The sequence below is a fragment of the Pinus tabuliformis genome, chromosome 5_1 (genome assembly GCF_031772625.1).
Source record: "Pinus tabuliformis cultivar Carrire ecotype Pingquan chromosome 5_1, CPIR1, whole genome shotgun sequence".
Lineage (NCBI taxonomy): Eukaryota > Viridiplantae > Streptophyta > Pinopsida > Pinales > Pinaceae > Pinus > Pinus tabuliformis.
In genome coordinates this window covers 699,393,651-699,405,282 of record NC_142305.1, presented here as the reverse complement: position 1 = coordinate 699,405,282, position 11,632 = coordinate 699,393,651, and positions in this window count along the sequence as shown.

The window sequence follows — 11,632 nt, the reverse complement described above, 5'->3', positions numbered from 1 at the left end:
AGCACTTGGCAGGTTAAGTTAATAGTCCTGGAGCCTTGGTTGGATAAACACTCTCGAAGCCAGTAAAAGTTGTGGGTTGAGTTACTTGTCCTAGAGCCTTTGTTGGGAAACTGCTCTAGAGCCCTGGAAGGCTTGGATAGAGACCGATTTAATGATGGTTTTGTGAAGTCTGACCATGAGGTGGAATCATTGTTTGATGGGTTGTTTAGGTGGATGGCCTCTGGAAGCCTTGGATGGTTTTTTTATTGATGTGTTCTATGAAATCCCACATTCATGCTTGGAATATGGCATAGGGGTGAATGACTGAAGAGAGATTTTGCTTAGCCATTCTATGGGCGGCTGGAACGTGGAAGTCCTATATCAAGTTTGGATTTTGCATCATTAATGAAAGGTTATTTCTCCTTTGTATCTCTATGAGCATTATGATGCATTATATGTGGTTTGTATGGCTGTGATTTCATTGGTATTTCTATCCCTATTATGTTGGTTATTTCCATGTTTTATGACAACAACCATGAGTGGTTCTCATCATGTTTTTATTTATTATTGAATGATAAATGTATCTATGACCTAATGGATGAAATGAAAGCTAATGTGATAAGGAGACAATGATTCATAGGAATCTCAGATAAACATGAGAACCCTATGCTCAAATACGTTATTTACACATGTAGATTGCATATTTACTAAGTATTTGACAAAATGCCTGTCATGGCTAGTAGGCATCTAGTTAAGCTTTGAACAAGTATTTGCTTTAGTACTTTCATTTCCATTTTATTTATTGACTTGAAGGTATGGTTTTGTTCTAGGTAGTGACCTGGGCTCTGGGCATGAAAAAGTGGCTCAAATCCAAGTGTCACTGGCATAACACTGACAACTTGGGTCTCTGGTCGCTGGCATGCAAGCCTATGAGAACGATTTTGGGGTTACAGTCGCATGCATGCCTTGCCATGGGAGATACTTTGGGTTTAATTCATTTAAATGCTAGGTTAAGTCAAGGATTGGGCACTTCGGGTGATTGCTTAGTTCCTGGGGGTCTTGAAACACTTGAGGGAGGATTGCGTGTTGTGTTTCCATCGATTCCATTTCAATGAGGTTACCTCGGAAGTTGAATCATATCATAGTAGCCTCTCGTCGCATGTTTACCCCATCTGGCTAGTTTCTTGCGTAGATGTAGGAGGAGGGTGTTACATAGTGGTATCAGAGCATGGTTGCACTCTCCTTGGGTTGTGTGTTGATCATGCTTTCATGTTGGTTACATGCATGTTCCTTATGCATGTAGTCCATGTGCTTGTTGCATTTGCATGGTGTTGATCATGGTTGTAGTGATGTCTCCATGTGAAGCTTGAAGGTGTCGTTGTGGAGTATGTCTTCATGTGTGTATGATTGATTATGCATTGTTATGCATGTTAGTGTTCACATGTTTTTAAATGCACCTGAGGTGGTTGTTATTTTCATGCATGAGGTCATGGTTTGTGTAGTTGATATGGGCATGCGTTGATGACTAGACTCTAGATAGAATGGTGTGTATATGGTTTTTCACTCATGTGTTATATGTCTATATGTAGTTGTTACACATGTACACTCTTGGTTATAGTTATGCATGAATAGTATGTAAAAATGCCTTGTGAAGTCATTGTATGCAAATTTAGGTCACCATGATGTTGTTGCTTGTTATGATGCTAATGTGCTGACTGAGATAGAACAGGAAATGCAGATCAGTAAACTGAAGTCGCAACATTGGACCTCAAGGCAAGAGCAGATTGTCATATATGTATTGTATGTTTGGCATGCAAGTATGTAAGTTAAGGACTGTCATATGCATTAGGCTTATATACGTTAGGTTTATGTACATGTTTTTGATGTTATGGTTACATACATGATAGATGATAATTGATAAGTATAGTCAGATGCACATGTATCATGAATGATAGTAACCTATGGTTGTATGCATTGCTATTTTTTTTTTATGTTAGATAACTTGATGATCGTGTTATATGTTGTTAAGGAGTATGCTATAAGTTAACTTATTGTTGTTATATGATAGTTAGATTGATGATCAGGTCATATGTTGTTGATGAGCATGGGATATGTTAACTGATTGTAGTTATATGTTAGTTAACTTTACGATTATGATTATAACATTAATATCTCGATTTTATATGTATCATGCTCAATTGGATTGGACTATGCAGATGGTTATGGTTATGATATTCAGGTATAAGTGGACTTATTGTGTTGCATTATGTGTTATTAATCTAGACCGATCGTACATGTGATTGCTATGCATAAATGATAAATGCTTGTGAATTTATGATGTGAACATGTTAGTTAGTTAGTGTTATGGATATCATGACCTTATTTATATTTGAGTTGGCATGTTGTAAAGTTATATCTTTCTAACTAGATTGATTGTGTAGACAAGATAGCCTCCCTGAGGTACACTAAGGTATGAGTTTGCTTATGTAGTAGACTTGGTGCTTCACTCTTGATTATGTTGTCTATTTGATGTTGAGCATTTGGTGTCTATTATGTCATCTAGTTGATTTATTTAACATGGTATGTTTGCAAGTTGGCTTAAAGTTTGATGAGTTGCATACTACGAGTATGTGTTCCAATGATCCTGTTTCAAGATGATTTTACTAACACATATGTGTTGAGATAATTGATATGTACTTGAGTATAGTAAGTGACAGTTGTAGCATTAGGTCTAATGACTCTGAGTTGACTAGGAATTATGACATGATTGTTAGTCTTGGTAAAGGTTAATTTCAAATTGATAGATATTATTGCCTTGATTGGAATATTGGTTGAAATGCATGAGTTGTTGCGGGGTAACATGATTGGTATTAGCATGACAAGGTAACAATTGATTTGTTTATATAAACTAACAGTTGGATGATGTGATAACACATAATAAGACTTAGTTGCAACAAGGTGAAGGTAAAAGAGAAGGAATTGAGCAATAATTCCTTTGGCCATGTTTGGAAACCTTAATTCCAAATGAATGAGTGCCTTGCTGATCCAGGTGGATATTGGTGGCCACCAGTCAAGTCCACTTGGACCCCCACCATTGTTTCTTTAAGCTTTTCACTTTCCTTAATTGTAGCACAGTTTACTATTTTTAGCAGTTTTTCGGGTCCTAAACTTCCAGAGCCATTTTGAGGCCCTAAACGTCATTTTTTGGGAAAAATAGGAGCAACATGGGTCTACAGACTGATGTTGCTCTTCCCAAAGTTGTAGTTCTCGGATAGATCTTTCTAACGAGATATTGTACGTGTCAAACGGAGATCGTATGCCAAAGTTACAACCCTAGGAAGTTGATGTACCAATTTACTCAAACAGGGTCCACAGTTTGGCGTTTCATCTTCTAGGGTTAGGTTATTGGATGTTTAGGTTTTTCCATTGTTTCTCAACAATAAATAGGCCTTTGAGCCTCATTGTAACATAGTTCAGAGGGTTAAATCTGCAATGCCTCATTGTAACCCAGTTCAGAGGCATGTAGCCACAACATTTCCATTTTATGTTTGTAAGCATATCTCAATATATGAAATGAAGTACTATTTCCGTTGCATCTTTGTGTTTATGGTTATGTCTGTAATTTTTTTGTTCCTGTTTAAATCTGGATCAGTGCTATCAGAGCGGTCTGCTTTTTCTCTGTTTTTCTTTGCATGTCCCCAACGAGGTCAGGATATAAGGATTTAGGGCTTGAATTGGTCGAACCTTTGCAAGACTAGCCTCGCAAAACCCGATAGCCTCCCATGGCGGATGAAAAGAAAGGTGAGGGAGCAGGAGATCCTATCAAAATCTTGCTCGAAGAAGCCCTCGAGCAACAAAGGAATGCGATGATGGACAACTTTGCCTAGATCGTTTAGTGGCTACCCAGGGGCAATGCATCGGCTTCCCACAGCTACTCTAGAAATGCCACACCGTCTAAGGTACAAGTTAATTTTGAAATCTCCATATTCAAGGGTCAGATAGACGCAAATGCCATCGATCAATGGTTAAATTTGCTAGAGGGTTATTTTTCTGTTCATGATTTTTCCAGTCGGGAAAAGATTAATTTGGCTCTTCTAAAAGCATCCCCCCACATCAAGGACTGGTGGGAAACCTACTGCGAGTAGAAGGATGAAAGTACTGGCTCACTATTTTCAGCTGCACTCACTTTGAATTCATTCCAGGATGCCATCAAGGAGCATTACTACCCTGTCGAAAGCTATGAGGATCAATACATAAAGTGGAACATGCTGCTGCAGGGAAGGGACCAAGACGTGCCAGAGTTTACCAATATTTTCCATACCCTTCACACAAAGTTGGGTATCAAGGATTCAAAGCAGCATTTGATACTCAAATACCGCGACTACCTGCACAAGTACATCCAGGAAGAAATAGAATTCCTAAACATCTCCTCGCTCGGCACAACATACTGATATGCTGTTAAGGTCGAGCAAAAGTTTAAACAGAAGAAGCGAGACTTTGGATCTACAAATCTGAAGCAAGGGAAATGTGCCCTCAAACCATTAAACAAAGGACAAAGCCAGGGCGGGGTGGCCCAAGACAACCCGCCAAAGTTGTAAGCAAAGAACAACAATGCGAAGCCGAAAAATGACATGGGAAAATGGTGTGAGTTCCATAAGAGTTCCACTCAAAACACAAGTGAGTGTTGGGCCAAGTGGTCACTGGTGACTGAGCTAAAAGTTTCAGAATCAGATGCATGTTCCAACTTTGAGTCAAAACCCTACAAGGGGAATGACAAACAAAAGCAGATTATCGATGCGGAGCCCAACGCCACCGTTGCCACTACGAAGATCCAGAAGGAGGAACCCAGAGATCTAGAAGGAGGAACCCGAAGATACAGAGGAGGAGGAACGTCTCTTCCACTCCTAGATGTGGGTAAAGGGATCCCCGCTACAGTTCATTGTCGACAGCGGGAGCCAAAAGAACCTCATTTTGGCAGAGGTTGTGAAGCGGCTGGGCTTACCTACCCCAACACATCCACAACCGTACACCATCAGGTGGCTTCACCAAGGACGGGATCTTCATGTGAGCCAGCAGTGTTGCCTTCCATACAACATCAAACCCTTCACGGATGAGGTATTGTGTGACATTGCTCCCCTTGAAGTTTGTGATGTGTTATTAGGACAACCATACTTGTGGAAGAGACATGCTGTGTATGAATCAAGGCCTCGTGCTATTATTATTACTTTGGGAAATAAGTTGTACAAGATACCAGAGGTAGCATCGCCTACCACCATCTCTTTGGTTACTGCAAAACAATGTAGTAACCTCATTTCCAAAACTGGGAAATTTGTTTTCCTGATGATACACCCTCAAGGAAAGAAGAAGACGGTGGCCACGACCTCCAGACAGGGCCCCTCCGCATGACAACTACAGATGAACAAGGTCATGGAGGAGTATGAGGACATCTTCACCTCCCCCGTAGGGGTTCCTCTGCATTGTCAGGTCAAGCACTCCATCGATCTATCCTAGGTGCGCCGCTGCCTAATGGACCAATCTATCGGAACTCTGTTCTGGAGAACGATGAAATCAAGAGGCAGATTCAGGAGCTAATATAGAAAGGTCACATCCATTCGAATTCATCACCCTGTGGGAGCCCGATCATGTTGGTACAAAAGAAGGATGGGACTTGGAGACTCTATATTGACTATCGAGTGCTGAACAAGATCATTGTTCATAATAGGTACCTGATCCCACGAATTGATTACCTCCTGGACCAACTGAAGGGGGGAAAATATTTCAGCAAGATCGATTTGAATTCAGGATATCACCAGGTACCAATCGAACCCTCCGATGTGTGGAAGACTGCCTTCAAAGCCAAGGAGGGCCTTTTCAAATGGTTGGTTATGCCTTTAAGATTGACGAATGCTCCTGCAACCTTCATGAGGCTAATGGATGACATCTTGCAGCCATTCACCAACTCATTTGTAGTGGTATACTTGGATGACATCCTGATCTTCAGCCAAAGTTGGGAAAATCACCTCTAGCACATCCGACAGGTTCTCCAAACACTGCGGCAACACAAGCTATGTGCCAATTTGGACAAATGCACTTTTGGCATGACCCAGGTTCAGTATCTGGGATACATTATTAATGAATAGGGGGTGCATGTGGATCCAACCAAGATCCAAGTCATTCAGGATTGGCTCTCTCCAACCACTCTAACAGAGCTCCGTAGCTTTCTAGGTCTTGCCAACTTCTACTGCAGGTACTTGTTGAGATTTTCTCATATCACTTGGCCCTTGAGTCAAGTCACCAATGGAGGAGCGAAAGCAAAATTATTTTGGTCTGAATCTCAACAGAGGGCATTCACAGAGTTGAAAGACCGTCTCTGCTTGGTACCAGTGCTTGCATTGCCAGACTTGCAACAACCATTTGAGGCTGAGATAAATGCCTCTTACTATGCTATTGGGGTAGTCCTTACTCAACACGGGCATCTAGTGGCATATCACAGTGAGACACTTTCAGACACAGTCCGCAAGTATCCCACTTATGACAAAGAGATGTATTCCATTGTGTAGGCCTGCCGACAATGGAAACATTGCATTTTAGGGAAGGAAATGGTCATCCACACAGACCATCGACCCGTCCAGTTCATACTGACCCAAGGGAAATTACAAAATGATTACCATCAAAAGTGGTTCACATACCTACAACAGTTCCATTTGAATATCATGTATAAGAAGGGTAGCACCAATAATGTTGCAGATTGCCTCAGTCAACCACTAATCATGTCATTAACCACCGTGCTGTGGGAACGAGACTTCTGATTGGCCACTTCTCTACAAAAGCAACCTAGACTTTGGCCACACATACCAGACACTCTTGGGGGGTCGGCATGTTCCAGATTTTCACCTCTAGGATGCCCTGTTATGCCACCTGGGTCACATTTTTGTTCCTTCAAGCGAGTGTGCCAAGATGATTTGGGAAGCACACTATAGTCGACCTGCTAGGCATTTCAGGGTCGAGAAAATGGTGGTAGTAATACAAAAGTATTTCTACTGGCCGAATCTTCAACAAGATGTCGGGAAGTACATCAGATCATGCACTGCTTGCGCCATTGCCAAACTGACAGTCAAGAAGCAAGGCCTCTATACCCTATTGCCTACCCCTAGTCGACCTTGGGAGTCCATCTCCATGGATTATATGTCAGGCCTTACTTCAACTAAGCAATGAAACGACTATGTTTTTATAGTCGTCGATAGGTTCTCGAAGATGGCCATTATGGCGGCCTGCAAGAAGAATATCACAGCAAAAGCCACTGCTAAACTCTTCTTTGAACGAGTGTGGGTGCACTTTGGGATCCCACAGTCTATCATCTCAGATCGGGATAGAAGGTTCCTTAGTACATTTTGGTCCAGTCTCTGGTCGATGTTGGACACCAAAGTCACTAAGTCCACAGCCTTCCATCCTCAAACTGATGGCCAGACGGAGGTTGTCAATAGGATGATTGTACACATTCTACGCATGTACAACTCAAAGCATCCATGCACATGGGATGAGAGCCTCCCCTATTTTTAGCACAACTACAGCCGAGCTCTTCATAGATTGACTGGCCACAACCCTTTTCAAGTGGGCTTGGGATTCTAGCCACTATGTCCCGTTGATGTGGCCATACCATTTGTAGCTACTCACACAGATTTGGCTCATGTCCAGTCTAAAACAGATAAGGCAAACAACTTCATTGAGCACATACAACATATTCGCTAGCAAGTCCATGACATTATGGAGAAATCAAATGCCAAGTACAAGCAGCGACATGATCAACATCGGGTGCCACACAAGTTTCAGGTGGGCAACAAAGTCTGGTTCAATTTGCAAAAGGAACGCCTTACCGGAGCCTATCGAAAACTCAGACCACTCCGATATGGTCCTTACACCATTACCAAGGTTGTGGGAGAAAATGCATTTGAGCTCATCATTCCCCCATTCCTTGGCCTGCACCTAGTGTTCAATGTGGACTGCCTTCGGCCATACTTTCCACCATCACTAGACACATCTGACATTGCAGAATAGCTCACACCCAGAGAGTTAAATCCAGATTGCATGGAACAAGCTGCAACTGATTGAATCATGGACACACAGATCAAGCACACTCGCCAGCAGAACATCCAACTGTATCGAGTTGTCAAAGCATGCCAATTCCTTCACCAGGGCAAGTGGCTCACCAGGGACCAAGTTCAGTAGAAGTTTCCTCATCTCGTGGAGGAACTCAACACAACGGGGACCATTGCTTCCTAAGAGGGGAGGAATGATCCAGGTGGATTTGGTGACCACCCACCAAGTCCACTTGGACCCCCACCATTGTTTCTTTTAGCTTTTTAGTTTCCTTAATTGTAGCATAGTTTACTATTTTTATCAGTTTTTTGGGTCCTAAACTTCCAGAGCCATTTTGGGGCCCTAAACGACGTTTTTTGGGAAAACTGGGAAAATCATGGGTCCATGGGCCATGTTGCTCTTCCCAAAGCTGTAGTTCTCAGATAGATCTTTCTAATGAGATATTGTACACGTCAAATGGAGATCGTATGCCAAAGTTACGACCCCGAGAAGTTGATGTACCAATTTACCCAAACGGGGCCCACAGTTTGGCATTTCATCTTTAGGGTTAGGTTTCTGGATGTTTAGGGTTTTCCATTATTTCTCAACAATAAATAGGCCTTCGAGCCTCACTGTAACACAGTTCAGAGGCAGGTAGCCACCACATCTCTTCTCAGAGATAAGCTACCATTGCCCTAGCTGTTTATTTCCATTTTCTATTTGTAAGCATATCTCAGTATTTTACATTAATGAAATGAAGTATTATTTCCGCTGCATCTTTGTGTTTATGGTTATCTCTATAATTTGTTGTGTTCCTATTTAAATCCATATCACTTGCATACAGTGAGTCTTCTTAACCTTGATTTTGTTTGACATTATGTTGATATGTGCTATAGTCATGAACATGTACTTGACAGCTATATTAGCCAGCTTCTAGTTACAGGTAGATCTGTCAAGGGAATTGGAGCCCCTTGAGACATGGCATAGATGTGTTAAGCTATAAGGCAGCGTGCTTGGCATAAAAAGATAAGGTAATCAATATATTGTTATGTTATATATACACTAACAGTTATGTGTTTATGGAAGTATGATGCAAGGATTGAATGGAAAAATAAATTGCCATGAAATGTTGAAGAAGGCTCAGGTTGATCTTTCCTTGGGAACCATGGGGATTGAGTCATGGTGTTTGTTGCTAGTCTTGTGTTTTTGGTATTTTGCTATTTTTTTGTGCTTGATTATGGTTTTGTTTGTGTCTTGTGCATGGCCATGCCACTTGGGTTATCGTGTCATTATTTCTTTGATGGTTTCCTTCTTGGTTGCTTCTTGCCTTGCCTTTTATGTTTTGAGTGTCTTGGGAATTGGTTGGGGAAGAGGAAAGTTGATGGAGTTCGGGGAGAGTTGTGTGGCACTCAACAAGTAATGTAAGACATGGATGAAGCTCGATGCATGAGTAAGCACAACGAAAGGTAAGACTATGAAAATCAGTTGTACTAGATGGGTCCATTGCGATAAATGGATGGTGGCAGTACAATCAAGAGAAAGGAAACCAGAAAAGGTAAAGTGAATGGATATGAGATGTTAAATAACTTGAATAAGTTGGGAATGGTGGTTCTCAATGTTGTGCATGAATAAAGGAAGCTCTCTTAACCTTGACCTTGATATATAATATTTATGTTGTGATCATGATTGCTTTATGCTAATGATTATATGCATATATGTATGTATGTATGTTGCTATCTAGCAGAGTCATCATGGATCATGATTTTTTTATGCTAATGTTTATGTATATGTATGTATGTGTCTGTGTATCTTTGTCATTGTCCGACAAGGTCATTAGGAATCGTTCTTGTGGAGGAATGATTACTTATGGAGGAAAATGACATGAAGAGGTTCATGGTCTTACGAGGAATCAATTGGGAAGAGTAGTGATGACAAATATATGAGGTCAGTTTCATGTGGTTATGAGTTGATGTTATGTGATTATATTATGTCTATGTTATCGACAAGTTATACCAAGGGATACATCAGTGAAATGAAGGCAGTGTGGTATGTGGCATGCTAGGACAAGCATGAATAAGACACTAGAAGCAAGGTTTCTTGGTAAGGACAATGTAGTTTCGGATGTGTGGTATTACTGTTGTGCATATGTTATATATGTTGTACATGTTGCATATGTGATGATTGTGCACATGCAATATTGTGCATATGTAGTATTTGTATATGTTGTTTATGCAATATTATGTACAGGGTTTTAGTACAGATAATGTTGTATGAATGTTGCATATTTAGTGTTGGGTATAGATGGTGCTATGTACATATTGGATATATGGTGTTGTGTACATATTGTGTCCATGATGGATATGTGGTGGTGTATGCATATGGTGCTCTGTGCACGTTGGATATGCAGTGTTGTGTATAGATGATGCTATGTACATGTTGGATATGTAGTGCTATGAAAATGTGGTGTTGCGTGCATGTTGTACATGCATTGCTATGTACATATGGTGTGGTGTGTATGATTGTACAAGTGATGTTGTGTGCATGTCATGTTGTGTAGATGTTATACAAGTGGCATTGTGTGCAGGTAGTGCTGTGTACATGTCATGCATATGGCGTTGTGTACATGTGGTGTCGTATACATGTTGTGCATGCGGTACTATGCACATGTGGTGTTGTGTACATGTTGTACAAGTGGTGTAGTGTATACGTAGATTTGTGTACAAGTTGTGCAGGTGGCGCGATGTACATGTGATGTTGTGCAGGGGGTGCGGTGTACATGTGGCATTGTGTACATGTTGTACATATGGTATTGGTGCATGTGTGGTATTGTGTGCATGTCATATATCCTGTGTTGAGGCATGGGGTACTATGTATGTGTGTTGTGTAGGTGCACGTATTGTGTGGTGTTGTAAATCGGGTACAGATGTATTGCGTTGTGTTGTATGCCTGGTGTAGGTTTAATTATTGTGTTATGCACGGGATGTAGGTGTTTGTATTTTATTGTATACACTAGGTGTAGGTGTATGTTTTGTATTTCATGTGTAGGTGCATGTATTGCATGGAGATGTATGCCGTTTATGGTTGTATGTGTGTGATGCACACTATGTGTATGTGCACATGTTTGAAGAGAGGCACTAGGTGTTTGCTAGGTGTGGCAACTGATCTGGTGTGTGTACAAAAAGAACAAAGGCAAAAGTAAGGATCGATGAAGGATAAGTATTGGTATTTTATTTCAGTTTTATTGTACATGTGATTTATGATTTTTATGGTTATGTACCTGATGTGATATTTTTATATACATGTTGATTTGGTCAAATATGGTAGTTTGACTTGTTGTGACAGGAAGTGAACATGATTGCAAACATACCTTATTGACGAGCTACCAATGAGGTATGATGTGAATTTATTTCAATTTATTTTAAATCTAATGGAATTTATGTGCTTGGTACAAGAATGCATGAAATGTCTGACTAGGTGATTGAAATTGACTACAATAATTTGCAACAACAAAAAGGAATTGGAAAATGTAGCAGTATGCTAGTAAAGCATTCAGGAGCAGGTCCATTGTGGGACACTA